This window comes from Sturnus vulgaris, chromosome Z, assembly GCF_052056855.1.
Source record: "Sturnus vulgaris isolate bStuVul1 chromosome Z, bStuVul1.hap1, whole genome shotgun sequence".
Classification (NCBI taxonomy): Eukaryota; Metazoa; Chordata; class Aves; order Passeriformes; family Sturnidae; genus Sturnus; species Sturnus vulgaris.
The window spans coordinates 7,962,634-7,977,569 of NC_142283.1; the positions used below are offsets into that span (position 1 = coordinate 7,962,634).

General features: G+C 41.1%; 2 long non-coding RNA genes across 3 annotated transcripts; both read left to right on the forward strand.

The window, feature by feature from the left end:
• The first annotated feature begins 1,259 nt into the window (after positions 1–1,259).
• LOC148219648 (uncharacterized) lies at positions 1,260–2,909 on the forward strand. Of its 2 annotated transcripts, none has more exons than XR_015799511.1 (3): positions 1,260–1,396; positions 2,081–2,158; positions 2,780–2,909. It is a non-coding gene; the product is annotated as an uncharacterized LOC148219648 (long non-coding RNA). The 2 variants fall into 2 exon arrangements; XR_015799510.1 differs by lacking the exon at positions 2,780–2,909 and adding an exon at positions 2,351–2,558.
• A 4,426-nt stretch (positions 2,910–7,335) lies between these two features.
• LOC148219649 (uncharacterized) lies at positions 7,336–8,668 on the forward strand. The gene is made up of 2 exons (XR_015799509.1): positions 7,336–7,521; positions 7,671–8,668. It is a non-coding gene; the product is annotated as an uncharacterized LOC148219649 (long non-coding RNA).
• The last annotated feature ends 6,268 nt before the right edge of the window (positions 8,669–14,936 follow it).

A 14,936-nucleotide genomic window follows, 5' to 3' on the forward strand; every position in this document is an offset into this window, starting at 1 on the left:
CAGACAGAAAAGGCCATGAGTTGCATAAATTCTAGAAGCTTTTTTTTTTTTTAAGTAAACATAATTTGTTTTCAAACCTAATATTCAGTTCTTCATCAGCAGAGAATGCTGACACTTTTATGCAGTGAAAGCTGCATAAGCCATTTACATTTTTAGGGTAGATAGTGGCACCTGGAGACATAACATGAGATGGAATAAAAAAATACCTACTACTTTGAAATTTATTTCATAGTAAGTATTATTTGTTAGTTTTCCATATAACAAGAGTTTTCTCTATTCTGAAAACACTGAAAAGCTACAGCAGCACAGAAGAGGTTAACAGAAAAGAGATTTCTGTTGTGTCGTATTAATTCAAATTCAAGGTTCATATATTCACAATACACCCCAGACAGAATGATTACACAAAGCATCACTTCTAGCAAGGACCATGCAGACTGTTCCAAACCATGAACTTCAGATCAGTACAGAAAATAAAAACAGCTAAGTATAGCAACAATTTCCTTCTGTTTAAGCCTTGCTGATACTGTGACTATAGGGCTTTAGGAGAACGTGAGGGCACAGGATAAAAGCAAAGAAGTGACATTTGAACACAAAGCTCTGCTCCACATCTGCATCTGCCCAGCTTCCCTGGCCCTGTCTCTTCTCCTCTGCTCATGCTTCCACCTCTCTTCTCTCACTCCAACTTGGCCCTGCAGTAGAGATGTACTCGATACTGGAGGCATCCTGCCACCCCTGCTCAAAAAAAGCATTTTGGTAGAAAACTTCTCCATGTGGAACTTCACCAACTGACCATTGTCTGGGGGAAGTGGGGAGGGAAGTGCTGACCCCTTCTCCCTGGCATTCACGACAGGACACATGGAAATGACTCAGAGCTGTGTCAGGGCAGGTTCAGATTTGACATGAGGAAGCATTTCTTTACCAAAAGAGGGCACAAACTCTGGAACAGGTTTCCTTCAGAGGAGTTCAATGCCCCAAGTCTGTGAGTGTCCCAGAGGAATTTGGACAGTGTTTTTAATGTGGCTTGAACTTTGGGTCATCACTGAAAGGATCAGAGAGTTGGGCTTGATGGCTGTTGCATGTTTTTTCCAAATTAAGTAATCTTTTTTCTTTTCCCTTTTCTTTTCTTTTCTTTTCTTTTCTTTTCTTTTCTTTTCTTTTCTTTTCTTTTCTTTTCTTTTCTTTTCTTTTCTTTTCTTTTCTTTTCTTTTCTTTTCTTTTCTTTTCTTTTCTTTTCTAATTCATTAACATACTGTCTTGGCGGAGGTTCTCAGGTCATATTTCTACCCAACTCAAGGGTATATGGTGGCTGATTATTGTGTAAAGAGTTGCAAAGTTCTTTGGGAATAAAATATTAAAGAAATCAGACCAGAAAAAGTCTCTTCCCTGCTCGCCTAAGGTGAGTCATTTGAATAGAAGTGAGAAAAACATCATTTTTCCCATTATCAGCTCCACACGAGGTGGATAATGGGTTTGTTCTGGGCATATGCTGGGGCTTTTAATAGAAATTCTCCCAAATAACTGTCTCAGGCTGCTATTCAACTGCAAGAAATACTTATGATCATCCTCATTACTATTATTACTGTACCACCAGCATTACCATCACAATTATCCATCAAAACATCCGATAGCTCAATTGTAGAAGATCCCAAAGGACACGACGGAAAGAAAAATCCAATTTCCAATTATCCTGTTGGAGCTGAAATGCTCTCATTATGATCAGACCTGTTCTACAACATCAGAGAGACTGAATACTTGTGAGAGATGCTGTCGGATAAACACTGGCACAGCACCTGAAGAACAACAATTCTCCCATTGAAATCTGCAATGCTTTTTTAAATAAGAAAATGCACTTTTTTCCTTTTTTTTTTCAGTCTGAAATAACCATTTCAAACAAAAGCTATATTTAACATTACATTCTCCTATATTAAACATTAGACATTAGATAAAGTATCAGGTGCATAAGTTTCTTTCTGTCTTCATCTTTTTCAGAATACAGATCAGACAATGTAAGCCTTCCTATCAATTTCATACTCTGCTCTTTTTGTAGCTTAGGAGATATTCTTCCAAATTTACATTTCAGATTCTACTATAAGAATTTTCTGTAATAATCTCTGGGAGTACAAAGCCTCTTCCCTCCCCGGCAATTGACCTTAAACAGGTGAGTCTTCCAGAGGGAGCATCACCCACCACTGAAGCAGGCACGCTTTCAAATGAAAGCCCGGACTTTAGAACAGCCTGCAGGATTTGAAGCATTTAATTTTTCAAAAAAAATCTGGTAGTTTCAACAGTACCCAACACTTACAGTTCTCTATTAGTGTTGTAATCAAAATGATTAATCTGCCTTTGACAGATAGCATGGAGCTTATGTTGGATTCCTTAAGGAGGGCTCCGATGAGGCAGAGAAACCAAGGCTTTCCCTTTCCTGAATAAAGTATATCCAATATTCTGGGTGAACAGAGAGAAGAGTGGTGAGAAAATGGTAAAAGATTTGCTGGTTTTATCTGTTCACAAGGGGATATACTAAGTATTTGGGAATAAAAAAAAAATCTTCTCTACCTATCTTGATAGATATTGGATTTATTGATACAAATTTATGAATAATAAATTCACTGTAATAAAACTACTAGAAATTCATAAAAGCATAGCTACTGGTTCCTGTATCCTTTTAGCTGGGCTTATCTGGAATTTCAGTATTTTTTATAATTACTAAAAGCCTGCGTGAATCAGTGTGTGAGGCTCAATATCTTAACTCAGTCAAATTTTTCATCTGTGATTACAGGAACTACCCATCCCATCCTTAGCGCTCTTGGAGCACACTTTGGCAAGAATAAAAGCGTTTATCGACCTTGCTTTCCCTTCTGCTTTCCAAGCTGACGGAAAAGGGCTCATCCCACCCAGCGGCTCAGCTCCAGGAGCGGCTGCCGTGTCCCACCGCAGGTACCGCACCTGGCTGCGGTGCTTGACGGCTGACATGTGCCAGGCGCAAGCACGAAACACATTCCCGGGAGCAACGCCGAGGTCGATTTGGGGCTCAAGGGTATCAAACACTCTAGAATGCCCTCGCTGCCGCAGTTCCCGCTGCCGTTCCGCGCTCCCCCCCCAGGATGTGCCCATTCCCCCCTGGGATGTGCCCGTTCCCCCTCGGGATGTGCCCGTTCCCCCCCGGGATGTGCCCATTCCCCTCCCGGGATGTGCCCATTCCCCCCCGGGATGTGCCCGTTCTACCTCCCGGGATGTGCCCATTCCCCCCTGGGATGTGCCCGTTCCCCTCCGGGATGTGCCCATTCCCCCCCGGGATGTGCCCGTTCTACCTCCCGGGATGTGCCCATTCCCCCCCGGGATGTGCCCGTTCTCCCCCGGGATGTGCCCGTTCTCCCTCCCGGGATGTGCCCGTTCTGTCTCTTTCTGAGAAACCACTGTGGTTTCTCAGCCTCATCCAATTTAGACAGATTATTGTTTATATAGTTTTTCAATGGGGATAACTATTTTACATGTAACTCCGCCCATAAACAGACAGGTTAACATCATATAAATAGAAATGATCTAGATAGTTTTTGACATGACCTTTCAGGAAACTAAGCTTTAAACTGATGAATGAATGCTCTGTATTTGGTTATCTTTCAAATGTCTTGAAAGTTCTTACATTTAAACTGTTTTAAAAAAGAAGAAAAAGAAAAGAAAAATAAACAGTAGTAGTATTGCATATATAGCAGTATTTGGTCACAATAAACGTGGAAATTCCATCTTCTTAAATAGGCTTTTAGAAATAGCTGTTTCCCAATGATTTCATCTCATAATTACATATTGTTTATATAAAATTTAGTTAAGGAAGTGCTTACGAAAATGCAACAAATTTTTACAAGTATACTTTAGAAATATATTTGAGCATATACTGTAGTTGCGGATTCTAAAGATACAATAAGTTGTGTTACACTTAGTTTCTGGATTGTCTTTTATCTTAGTTTTTGAGTCACAAAGGGGTAATCAAGTTTTGACTGTGGCATTTCGAAGGCTCATTTGGAGGCAAAATAGTTTGATATAGACCAAAACAGTGCATGGTTATTATGACAGAGTTAAAAAGCGGGAATGCCTCTTTCCTGTCCTTAAATGCTGACACTTTTTGGCTCCCTGGCTGTATTTGGAAGTGGGGTTTGCTTTAAGTGTGTGTGAAGGGAGAGGGGCACCGTGGGCCACACCCCGGGCCCCAAGAATCCCGTGAGAATATGCCCAGTGCAAAATGTCTCTTGAAAGCAGTTCACTGCTTAGCAATTCCTCTTTTATTCTTTTAGTAGGATATAAACAATATTTTGAGTTCAGTATGTCTTTTTATAAGAATTAATTATATGTCAGTTTAACTTAGTATCCATAATGTGAAACAAGAAGGTAGGGACAACATTAAAGAGATAACTGGAGATGCGATACAAAATAAAGAATATGAGGAAGCCTCAAATAACTGCAAGGTAATTATTTTATTACTATGGAAAGTAATAATTTTTTGCACATTTTGTTTGTTGCTCCTACCCCTACATCTGTAAAGTAATGCAGAGTGTGGAGCACCTTATTGACATAATGGTTGAAATTTATTTTCAGGTTTCATTTTCATAACAACATTGATCATTCATGTTAGTTGAGCGCAGGTGAACTTTTATTTCCTTTCCTTTTGCATTTGTTTACATGTGGTGATAAAAATATGAAGAGTAGAATGCTAGTGTTAAAAATCCCTTTCAAATCTAGACCTCACAGAGGAGCTTTGAGTGCTGAGTTCCAGGTGTGGTTACTGACAGAATTTACTATATTTTTCCAAAAGATTACTTAACCTCTACTATTACCTGATTGAATAGTTCACTAAACTTAATGACAAAACTCAGGCCACAGATCTGTAAGATGCATTTCACTCATTTTTCACTTAAAATTCTGTATTTTTAGGCAATCTTGAAGCAAGACAAAAATATCTACAATTCTTAGTAATTCATTGGCCTGACAGCTGCTAGTTTAGAGCAACCTGATTAGGCCAAAGGAGAATATAGGAAGGCTATTGATCTTGAACCAAACCACTTACTGTCAATTATGGTCCAAATCCATTTTTTCTCTCCCTGAAAAGTGTAAATATGGACTTGAATACAGGAAAAAAGCAGAGCTAAGGCTTGGATCATGTTTTCTTGAGGCCCTAAGTTCTGTGGTAGCTTTGGAGAAGCTGAGGTTTGTATTATTTTTGTGCCCACTGAAACGTTAGTTTCAGTATACTTAAGTTTGTATTTATTGCTTAGGCTAGACAGCAGTGAAGCTTAGAAGGGAAAACATGAATTGAAACAAATACAGGGAATTTGTCCATGTTTGGAAATTTCTCTGCTTTTAACTGAAGAAACACTTGATAATTCTTCTCTGCTTTAACTGGTTTATCTAGTTCTTCTTGTTTATCTTGTTTTTCTAAATTTCAGCATGAAGTTGATTGTTACTGAATTTTATTAATGTATTTAAATGTAATTAAAATATTAAATGTACAACTTAATATACAATACATTATATATATAATATATACACAGTATATATATACATTACATATACAATTTAATAAACAATACATTTAAAATTGCCATGTACTGGTGAATCTACTGCCTGTTGCAGTATATAGTTACCATGTACTTGGAATGTATTTTGGAGATTTGCGTGACATACAAGGTTGAGCATTAAATCAGTCTTGGATAGTAACAATCTCTATTTTTCTAAAGGTCTTAGTTATTTCAATATAGATACCTTTTTAAAGTGTAATTGTTGGTGCCTGATGTAAAGGTACCTGATACTGAAATTACTTAGTTTAGATTCTGCTTTATGTTCCTATACAAAACAGTATGAAGCTTGGATCTAGGTTTTCATGGCATGACTTAAAGTGCTTTGTAAATTGTCTCTTGTGCAGGCAGGATTAGGTAATATATACAGGTTTCACAGAGTTGGTAATTCACTCAGGAAGCAAGGAAAGCTTTTCACTTAAAATAAGAGGACTCAGAAGGCTGTGCAGAAGTATCAAGATACCTTCTGCTCAGTGATTACTACATTAACACTTGACTTCATAGAAGGTAATGGAATAAGTTTTGTAGGCAGAACTTGTTCTCATGACATGTAACCTTTAACACTAAATCTTACTTTTTTATTATAAGAAGGTAATTGTCAAGTTCCTATGAGAAGTCTAACCATCCAAACAAACAGATGTCAAAGGAGACTTAGCAGAGCAAAAGCTCTTGGAACTCTATGTAAGGCAAAGGATATTGAATACCAAAATTCACTCTTAGGATTTCTAATTCAGTGGATGCCATGGCTGATACACAGATTAGGTATTATTTTTAAAAAAGCCTTGTCACATTGGTGTGTCAGGATGCTGTTACTGTATAATGTTTATTGATCCTGTCCATCTTGATAGGGCAAATACTGGAATAATTGTACTTGAGATTAGTAGCTAAGAGAATTCTGTTATCCTCTGTCCTCTGAATAAACTCGGTGCTTTTAAGCATTTAGCTCTGCTAGTTCATTGTCTGCATTAATCACTAGGCTTGTTTTTCTCTGCTTTAAGATCATAGAATATGCGTCATCCTATTCACAGAGGTACAGTTCTAGACAAATCTGACTCTCAGATGTCACTGTAACTGACTGGAGTGTCCATTTCCTTAATTTTAATTTTTTTCAGAAAGAAAAATAAAATCCCTTAAAGTAATTGCTTTCTTTTTAGTCAGTTACAGCAACAACGAGCAAAGATTTTAGGATATTCAGTAGCATTTGTTTGGCAGTTGGACCTACTACTAATTACTGGCTAGAATTTGAAAGCCATTTTTGTATTTTCTGGAAAATTCAGCATGTTTGCATGGGATTTTCTTCCTCTTTTCTAGTGGTGTCAGGCAGAAATGATGTATGTAAGAAGCTTGTGGAACTGTATTATCAAGAAAATAAATATTTAGAGGTAGTTTGAGTACTTCACTCTCTACCTCCTCAGAAGAAATTTCTCTTTGACGAGAACTTCCTATTTTTCCTCAGAAGAAAAAGAGGAGAAAGTGGGATTCCCACACAACATGGACTCGATTGCCTGGGCTTTGTGTGCTGCCTTCCATTCAAATGATGAGGACAGGCAAAGTTGCCCCAGGGCGCCCTTAGCTTTGACCCACCCAGCGCTCCCAAAGTCCCTGTCAGCACGGCCTTGCAGAAAAAATCAGTTTACCACGAGGTGGAGCTGTTAAATGCAGTTAAAGAGGGTCCCGTTTTCTCTTTTTCAGCTCTATTGATTTTTTTTCCACACTGAAATTTCAACATGGGCGGCTGCTGCTCTTGTCTTTGTACTCATAGTGCTAGAGATCCAATGAGGCTTTATTTTTTTCTTAAGGGTTTATCCAAGAGCTGTCTGGGTCTGCTTTTACTGTTCATATCATGCAAGAGCCAGAGTCAGAATTTGTACTCTTGAGGTCACATCCCTTATTTACTCTACCTTGGAAGGTGGACACAATGCCCCGAGATTTGCTATTGCTCAGCTGGAAGCAGGTAAATATGTTAAAATACTTTAAACATTAATCCGTTGTCCAGCCTAATATGGTAATGACAATAATATAGTTGACAATACCTGGAAAACTTGCATCAGACCTCCAGTTCTTTAAAGAGTGACAGAGTGGTTAATTTGTCCCTGTTGACAGGTGGCTGAAACACATCAAAAACTCATACAAATGAAACAGGAGGAAGAAGATGGAAGAAGATGCTCTGGTTACTGAAATACAGTATACAGAACCCGGTTAATATGACTGAACAATAATGTTTCTGACTCCTACTCATCCAGATGCATACACAGATACAATGCAGCTGGACTTAAAATGGAGCTTTAAAAGTAATGAGAATCTTGTGGCTATTTGTCTCATTAAGGTTAATTTGTATTAAACTGCTCAGGAAAACTGGGTGATTTGACTTCTTGCCTTGCATGCCACACCACCCCTGTCCCCTCTGGCCATGCTAATTGTATAGTTCTGTATGAGTTTGCAATTTTTATACAGAAGTCAATGTATTTACACAACACAGACTATTATCTTTATCTATCTCTCAATTCCTATGCAAACCTGTGGTAAGTGCTTCTTTTGCTATTTTTTTCAATTGTTTCAGTTGTTTGATTGGGATAATGAACAGAGGGAAGCTATAATAAAAATACTGAAATGCAATGTCTTAGCAATGTGAGGGATAAGCTAATGAACAGTCTGATATTTATCATTCTCTGCTTCTCAAGAATGTTCTGTTAGTTTTCCTAATCACTTAGTTTGTGTTTATCTTGGTATAATAAAGCTTGTAATTTAGTATATGAATATGTTTATCACATTAAATATTTCTAATTGAGTTTACAGCAAGCTTTTCATTTTTCTGGAAAATAATTATCAAGGAATTACAGAGTAGCACTTCCAATGCTGTATTTGAAGTAACTCCCTCAGAAGATGTGCACGGTTTTTGGCTACTTATGCACTGCTTTCTAATAAATCACACTGCTGTGTGGGTCCAGCACTCTTGATACAGCATGCTTGAATGAGTATGATTTCAGGCAAATGCACAGAATAGCTTAAAGGCTTAACTCTGTAAGTGTGTGTTTCTCAGGAAAACTGCAGATAAAAAATGTGCACAACAAAAGGCCAACAAAATACACCATGCTGTCTTTCTCTGATTTAGTTTCTCCTTCTCCTTTTGCCCTTTGTAGGCTTTGTGCAGTTTCCTTCCAGCTCTGTGGGTACTTAGAGAGGGCCAGGGGTGTTTGTCACTCTCCCTCCATACATGGATGCATACAGGCACCACTTTGTAACCTGTTAGGGATGAGATGGTGTGAACTGGTAGTGATCTTTGCCACTTGCCATGAAGTCAGCAGAAGTGTAATTATGTGCAGTAAGCTTTTAACAGAACTTGTAATTGTAAAAGAAGAGCTGGTATAACAAGCTGTAATACATTTCCTTTTTCAACTCAAGTTGCCTTTGGTGCACTTCTCTCTGGGCAGTGCTGCTGGAGCAAGGTGCAATTAGTGAACCTTTGGAATTGAAACGGGAGTTTTTTGGTGTCATTGGGAGCAATTAGCAGATGTCCTAGGATGCAGGAGGGTTTTGGCAAGGAGTTCTGATGGGGCTGGGGGAAAACAGGCAGGTCTGCCCAGCTGATCCCCTGGTTGCATGAAGATAGGGCAAGAACATGTAAAAGGGTTTGGGCAGGCGGCAGAACCACAGGCTTGGGGAAAAGGCGTTGCAAGGAAAGCTTCAATTGCCATTGGGAAAGTGGGCAAAGGAAAGTAAGCCCCTGTCCAAGAGGGCATCTGCTTTCTTTTGGGACACCCCAACCCAAACAGCTGTATTCTTCTAGGCCTATCTCATGTCCTGTTTTGGGGTTTGAGTGTGGGCAAACCACGTGCCCATCAAGAGCCACCTTTGATTTTTTGCCTTGGCCTCCAGAGCCAGAGGCAGCCTCTCACAGTCTGCAGGAGCACTGTGCATGCAGCCAGTGTGCTGCCTAAGGAGGCTGGCTGGGCACTCTCCAGCAATCAAAGCCACAGCACAGCCCTGCCTGATGGACACATCCCACCAGCACTCTGAAGAGATGGGATACCCTCATGCACACTGGCACCCTTTGGATAGCCCTGATTCAGGCTTAGGACAAGCAAAGGAGCAGCACTGTATGGATCACGGCCAAAAGTTCTGTGGCTTTCCCCCGAGCTGTGGGGAAAAGTTTCCTGATAGCAAGGCACAGGCCTGTCCACTCTGTGCTTTCCTCTGCAGGTGCTGTTGCATTGAGTGATGCAGAGGATGGGCTGAGTCACTGCCTTCTAGCCCCTAAAATGAAGAGCCAAACAAGACTGAGATGATCAGAAGTAGTTGCTGTTTCATGATGCTTATGGCCAAATGCACAACCAATGCATGCAAAACTTGTACGAGTTTTGCAAACGACTATCATGGACAAGAACCCCAGTTAGAAGTACAGCTTGCTGTGGAGCCCTACCAAAGCCTCTGCCTTGCTTCTAGCCCCCCACTGGTTGTGTCAAAATACATGGGAATGTGAAATGGCTTTGGTTCAATGAAGAAACAAGATTCAACTAGAATTCCAGGAAGGTGTTTGTCTAACAGGGTAGGAAAAGTACTGCAGTTAGCTAAGAGGCTAGAGGCTTGGAAAAGAATTGTCTACAAAACTGCAGCTTGATGAGAAAGATGTAAAAATCAAACATTTTTTGGCATCAGCATGTCCCCTCAGACAGAGGGCAGAGGGGATACCACTGGCAGGTGAGGCTTGTAGGAAGGAGGTTCGTGCTGCAGCCAGGCAGAGAGACCTTGAGGGACAGGAGAAGGAGTGAGAGGTGACTTCTCCTCCTCCAGGAAGAACTGGTGGTCACCAAGGTGCAGTAAGAGCCTGAGAGCTCGGCTGTCTTTGCCCCATCCCTGCCCCTGTGTCCAGGCACAGCAAGTTTTGCCAAAGCCCCAGGCCCCCCAGCCCCTTCATGCTGGAGCCACCAGCGGGTGCATGCCAATGTCAGAGGGGTGGAGAGGGGGGACACAGCAGCAGTCTGTGCCAGGGGATGCTGGGGAGGCCACCTGCAGCTCACTGCCTGCCTCTGCTCTCTGCAGCCAGGGCACCACCCTGCACCCACAGCTCTGCCTGGCCCCAGAGCAGCCCAGTGCAGCAAAAGAAATCCTGCACTCACATTGGATCCAGGGTTATGCAGAGTGCCAGTAATGATTCCATACGGGCCTCAATGGAAAACTGCAGTGTTTCTGCATACATTTTGCACCAAAATGAATATAGCACCAGGTGGAGACTTCTCAGATATGCAGCTGGACACCGAGTCAGAGATGGATGGTTGGAGGCTGTGGTCTCCTTCCTGGACACCGAGTCAGAGATGGATGGTTGGAGGCTGTGGTCTCCTTCCTGGACACCGAGTCAGAGATGGATGGTTGGAGGCTGTGGTCTCCTTCCTGTGGGAGTCACCAAGAAAAGGCATTTGGTAGAACATGTGTACCTGGGCAGGGCACACAGATGGCACTTATTATCTCCCTCACTGCACTCTGGCCCAGACAGGAACTTGTGGTTGAAGATACATGCCACATTAGAATATCCTGTTTGGTGGGCTGTATTGATCACCAAACCCACAGTTAATAGCAGTGATCTTCAGGAACGTGATGTTCCTAGAAAGATCCGTTTCTGCTCTCTGGTTAAAGCATGGCAGAGTCACTGGCAGAGGACTCTGGATCTTGGAAAAGGAGGGTGGCAATAAGGCTACAGCACCCCCCAGCATTACCCTGCAGCTGGCTTAATCAATGGCCTGTTATCTGGGTCTTTGGCCAGTTCTGGGGAAAAGATGTGGCTTTGGTCTGTTTGGTTTGGCCATTCTCCACCTGCCATCCCCCCCTTTTCCATCTGAAAGCCCCCAAGAGCTGTGCCAGTGTTTATCTGGCAGCATCTCTCACAAGTATTCAGTCTCTCTGATGTTGTAGAACAGGTCTGATCATAATGAGAGCATTTCAGCTACAACAGGATAATTGGAAATTGGATTTTTCTTTTCCTCGTGTCCTTTGGGATCTTCTACAATTGAGCTATCGGATGTTTTGATGGATAATTGTGATGGTAATGCTGGTGGTACAGTAATAATAGTAATGAGGATGATCATAAGTATTTCTTGCAGTTGAATAGCAGCCTGAGACAGTTATTTGGGAGAATTTCTATTAAAAGCCCCAGCATATGCCCAGAACAAACCCATTATCCACCTCGTGTGGAGCTGATAATGGGAAAAATGATGTTTTTCTCACTTCTATTCAAATGACTCACCTTAGGCGAGCAGGGAAGAGACTTTTTCTGGTCTGATTTATTTAATATTTTATTCCCAAAGAACTTTGCCACTCTTTACACAATAATCAGCCACCATATACCCTTGAGTTGGGACACCATCAACCTGTATTTCATGCCCATAGAGATCCTATGGGGGAAATCATATGGTCACAAAAAGAAGTCAGTTGGTTGCTGCTTGTACTGGCATTCAAGGCTCTCTTTGCTCACATCTGTTCTAACAACACCTCAAAGGCTCTGCCAAACCCCTGCTGTGTAAAGGAACACTTGTGTTCCCACAGCCTGCAGTGGGACAGGGAGAAGCAAAGGCACAGTGAGGTGATGTGAGAACAAATTCGTCATTGTCTGAGTGATTTCTGCTTACCATCACAGCAGCCAAGCCATGCTTGTTTTTCACTTACCCTCTTCATACCCAACCTGACTTTCTTCATTAGGAAAAGTTATGGCGAGGTGAAGCATTAACATTTGACTTCGACTGCTAAAGGGTGAGGCCTGGTGAAAAAAATTACCTGAGCACCTCAATGCAAATTATCTGTTGCTGAATTAGAATAGACAAAAGAGATTGGAGACTAGAGACTAGAATAGACTAGAATAGACTAGAATAGACTAGAATAGACTAGAATAGACTAGAATAGACTAGAATAGAATAGAATAGAATAGAATAGAATAGAATAGAATAGAATAGAATAGAATAGAATAGAATAGAACAGAATAGAATAGAAAATTTTATTTGAAAAGGACCTACAACCATCATCTATTCCCTGATCCTCTCAGTGATGACCCAAAGTTAAAGCCACATTAAAAACACTGTCCAAATTCCTCTGGGACACTCACAGACTTGGGGCATTGAACTCCTCTGAAGGAAACCTGTTCCAGAGTTTGTCCCCTCTTTTGGTAAAGAAAGGCTTCCTCATGTCAAATCTGAACCTGCCCTGACACAGCTCTGAGTCATTTCCATGTGTCCTGTCATGAATGTCAGGGAGAAGGGGTCAGCACTTCCCTCTCCACTTCCCCCAGACAATGGTCAGTTGGTGAAGTTCCACATGGAGAAGTTTTCTACCAAAATGCTTTTTTTGAGCAGGGGTGGCAGGATGCCTCCAGTATCGAGTACATCTCTACTGCTGGGCCAAGTTGGAGTGAGAGAAGAGAGGTGGAAGCATGAGCAGAGGAGAAGAGACAGGGCCAGGGAAGCCGGGCAGAAGCAGATGTGGAGCAGAGCTTTGTGTTCAAATGTCACTTCTTTGCTTTTATCCTGTGCCCTCACGTTCTCCTAAAGCCCTATAGTCACAGTATCAGCAAGGCTTTGGTAGGGAAATGTCACATTACAGGCTCAATCCTCTCAGTAGCTCAGAGAGAAGGTACAGTGGTGATTGGATGGGTTGGGCATTGCTGTTTTTTGACCCCAGGTTGCACATGCATAGAAACTGCAATGCCATCAGCCCACTCTGTCTTCTGGTCCATCAGGGATTTTCCATATCTGGGTAGGAGAGCTCCATTTTTTTAGCAGGACGTGTTTTCCATGACCTTGCAAATAAAATGAGGTGTGAAAACCTCAAACAATAACTCCAAAAACAAAAGCAAAAGAAAAAAGGACAAAAAAATATAAACAATTGAAGTAGAAGAAAGAAAGAAAGAAAGAAAGAAAGAAAGAAAGAAAGAAAGAAAGAAAGAAAGAAAGAAAGAAAGAAAGAAAGAAAGAAAGAAAGAAAGAAAGAAAGAAAGAAAGAAAGAAAGAAAGAAAGAAAGAAAGAAAGAAAGAAAGAAAGAAAGAAAGAAAGAAAGAAAGAAAGAAAGAAAGAAAGAAAGAAAAAGAAATGAGTGAAACTGAGCACAGGAACCCTGACAAAGGAGTTGGTCCCAAGCGTGATCCAGTCCTGCCATCAGGGTGACCACCACTCAGCCTCTCCAGTTTGCCCCACTTCTCTCCTGTCTAAACTACAAATAACTCTTATCACCGGGGAACCAGAGACTTGTGGCCACATCAGCATGTTACAACCTTGTGTCTACTCAACTTTTTGCAGGGTATTATCAGGCTCCACAGAAAAATTCTCCCTCTTCTCTGTAGCCCAACCCTCCCTTCCATGCAATGCTTGCAGGGCAGGTCAAGCAAGAAACCTTGCTTAGGAAAGCTCATGAATGTCACTAGGGTGCCGTTTTTATCTGCTTTCTGCCTTTTCTGCCTCTTTTACTCCTCTTTAACCTCAACTGTAAAGAGGGATGAACAAAACAAACCATGTGAACAAACTGAAACATTGTTTTTACTTGCTAACTTTTCAAGCTGCAGTGGGTGTATCTTGCTACTTTAGTCTGTTCTTTCTAATCAGCCTAATAGTATCCAAAATGCACAAATACCTACTTCAAAAACAAAAGCCTAAAAATCAGCAAGGTCCTCAAGAAACAAATGAAAACCAGTCAACCAAGAACAAACTGATTGGACCTGTGCCTGAGTGCTAAGTCTCTGATGGAAATCACTAGACCTTGCATGTCAAGGGATTTGTCAATTGCTGCTTCAGTGCTGTCATAACTCAAGGGGGATGCTGAAAATCTGACAGCTCCTGGTTTTTTCAAGGGAGCTTAAGGATTTTGTGTACCTGCCTCCAATAAAAGGAAACTAAACAAGAGAAATCTGGAAAGCTTAGCACTGAAAAACCTGTACCTTGACATTTCAAACATAAATGCTGAAAAGAGAGGTGTGGTATTGCTAAAGAGTCTGTGATTAAAGTTGAGGTCATTTTAAGTGCTTGCATGCACTATAAAGGACTTCCCATGTCATTTGAATGCTTGGGAAGTCCAGTGTTCATTGACTCTCTTAAAGGGTATGCAAGCAATCACTGCTCAGCATGCAGACATCCATCTCTTTTCAAAACAAGTGTTATAATTTGACTCAAAAAGAGTATTGCAGAGCATTCTTTGCTTCTTCCTCAAATGGACGCACAAGCAAATACAAAGGAACATTTTGCATCTCATGAGAGTGGCAATTTTCTCCAGGTTACTGTACGAGAATCTTGAGTATCTCATGAGTAATAAATACATAAAAAAACCCTTTAGCTACAGTTTCCACAGCTGATTTTCTATCCTGTGACATTATCCTATCTATCACAGCTGCAGTTTAG